The following is a 3127-nucleotide window of genomic DNA, read 5'->3' on the forward strand; positions in this document are numbered from 1 at the left end:
CACGTAGTACATCCGATGCGTCGGCAGTAGTTCATTTGCCTCACGCGGGTCACTGTGGAGGACGCATCGCTTGCATATTCTGAGGCAGCGACCTCCGAGCCAGCCCTCAAGTTTCCTGTGAAAAGGAGGTGGAAAATGCACATGGTGCTGCTTATTCGGTCGTGTTCTCACACACAGATAAGGCCTGTAGTTGACGCAAACGGAGTGACAGCCTCCGGCCTTTGACCCATATCGCAAAAAGAAGTGCGCACATTGAATTCGAATGGTGGTGTGCGTTTCTTTCTTTTTTTTTCTTTCTGTCTATTTCTTCTTCCTTTCATTTTTTTTTTAAATCTGGCGTAGTCCGTAAAAGCAGTCGTGGAGCATCGCTGTCATTATTGGTGTCTTTTTTTGTGTGTGAGTGTGTGTTTGTGTGTGTGTCCGAGCTTTGGGGGTTGGGGGGAAGTGGTGACGGTGACTGCCGAGCGTGCCGAACGTGGCAATGAAGCAGTGTCACAGGACGCGGTGATGAGATCAGGAAATTCGCGAGTATCGGTTGGGGTAACGCACGGAAGTAACTGGAGAATGCGGAACAGACCACCACGATCATCATCGTCCTCATTCCGCCGATAATCCGTGTTATTGTGCGCGGCAGTACTCAACGATTGAAATGCGAACAGGAGAGTCCATACATCGGTTTCGCGCCACTTAGCAAAAAGCAACGGACGCAAGAATGCGTGATCAACTCCAATGTGTCACAGTCACCACTCGCAACACATCACATTTTGTCTGCGTCTTTGCGCGCTTTGCTTTTCGCCGAAGGCGGGAAATCTACGCACTCCGCACTTCACTCGTCGAATACCGTATTTGTGGGTAATGTGTGTGCGATGCATGAAAGCGTAATTTTACATTGCGCCCTCGATCGTTACCTTGTCTGCTAGGCATATGGCTGGACAAACGTCTCCAACATACAATACACTATAATCTTTTAAAGCGAAGCTGTCTTTGCCAAGCACACGGGTTTGGTGCAACAGTGTCGGTGACGTTTATCGCCGAACAAACAACATGTAGGCTTGAATGTTGAGCGACAAAGTACGATGACCGTGACCGGGCCAAAAAACAAAAAAAAAAGATTCAATTATGGGGTTTTACATGCCAGATTCATGATCTGATTATGAGGCACGCCGTATAGTGGGGGACTCCAGAAATTTGGGCCACCTGGCGTCCTTTAATGTGCGACTAAGTACACTGGGTGTTTTCGCATTGCGCCCCCATCGAAATGCGGCCGCCGTGGCCGGGATTCGATGCCGCGACATTGTGCTTAGCAGCTAAGTCGCGTCTTAGCAGCCAGGTCGCAGACCTATATACGTTCTGCGTAATCAAACAATGCATAGCGACAAAAAAGCTATGCATGTAATTTTGCCTGACAGGCCACCTGATGAAATATCCCGTGACATCAACGGCTTCGTTGGCTTTATCGTATTTGTTATATATGGCCTACCCAATTTTTGGGCCACTGATAATGTGGCCATTGTAGGTCAGTGTCCAGAAATCGGTATGTGCCACTGTGACACAAAGGGCATAGAGGTCATAAATGCGTTTAAGCGCGCGTCGTATTCCTCTCGGCATACACGTGTCATCGACACTCTTCCGTCGTTAGGCATCGTACATCGCCTTCGTCCTCGTGGCACTGAGATCTATAACAGCTATCAAGCGACGAGGGCGTGCGCATGTCATTCACTACGGCAGGCTGCTACTTCGCTAACTCAGGCCTTGCCATGGTCGCTGAGCCATCACGGCGCGGCAGCGCTTCGCATGACTTTGTTTATCATCACCGGGACAAAGTTCCAGAGAAGAAAGAAAAAAAAAAGCTAAAGTGGAAAGGGGTTTGCGCTGGAAACTCTGAAGTGACAATGCTGTGTCGATTCCTCACATAAGCGCCATTACACTAATTGACAATAATCGAGTGAGTGAACAAACTTTATTTCGGAGATCAAGATGTTGATGCCCGAAGGTGGGCGGCCACCCTATTCCAGTTAGCCGTGGCCCTGTGCTGATGATAGCCCGAGCTTGTTCACCAGCCGAAGTTGGCCCTCATTTTTTTGGGCTTGTCAGCGATGCCTCCCACTGGTGCTCTGTTGCTGCTGGGCGAGAATACGGCCTTCAAAAGCTGAGAGACAGCATTGTTTTCTTACACACTTGATTATTAGCTGGAAGAAAACAAGGAACCTTCAATTCTTTTCTGGGCGTTGCTACCGACTACACCCGACGGCCTTGGATAGATACGGGGCGCAAGAGAACCGAGAATCCGTGCGATCAGCGAAGCACCAGAAGCCGTTGTGATCAGAGACCTTGTTTCCCAGAGTAAAGCGAGATTGGCTTCTGCCTTTCGATACGCTTCTTCTGTGGTGTACAAGATAATGTAGTGCACAGTCGTAATGAGGCGAGAAACGAAAAAGAACAAGCGCGTTCGTTTTCCGAGAAAAGGAATCGCAGGAGTAAGTACGATGAAATTGAGATCGGGCGCGTGCGTTGTAGCTGGAAGCAGAGCAGGAACCGGGAGTAACGCAAAGGGCGCGCTGCGTGGGCGAGGTGTTTTTCTGAGCTCTAAGAGCATGTTGACTTCGAAGCTTCCCGTTGGCTCCCCTGTTTATACCAACGGTGTGCTAACTGACCTGAGCCTTGCTTATTTGATACATTTGTGCACGCGTGCGCCACCCGCAGGAGGAGAAGCCTCATTATTTGCATGTAGCTGGAATTTGAATGCACGCTTTTCTTTCTTTCTTTGCTAACAGGAGGCGTTCATAGCGGTCACTACGCGGCAACAAATGAAAAAACGCGTTCTGGTTGCGCGTTTTCAACTGCTCTTTCTTTTTCATTACCTGAAAGAGTTCAGCCACGATGCCCGATATTTCAGAGACGTGGGCAATCAATCAATCAATCAATCAATCAATCAATCAATCAATCAATCAATCAATCAATCAATCAATCAATCAATCAATCAATCAATCAATCAATCAATCAATCAATCAACTGACAAATCAATCAACTGACAAATCAATGCAATCAAATCAATTTTTTATTTAAATGCACAGGAAGAAGGAAGCTCGGGTGTTCTTGAGTAGGTATGCTCGAGGCACAACTAACA

The sequence above is a fragment of the Dermacentor variabilis genome, chromosome 6, assembly GCF_050947875.1.
Source record: "Dermacentor variabilis isolate Ectoservices chromosome 6, ASM5094787v1, whole genome shotgun sequence".
In the NCBI taxonomy this organism is placed as follows: Eukaryota; Metazoa; Arthropoda; class Arachnida; order Ixodida; family Ixodidae; genus Dermacentor; species Dermacentor variabilis.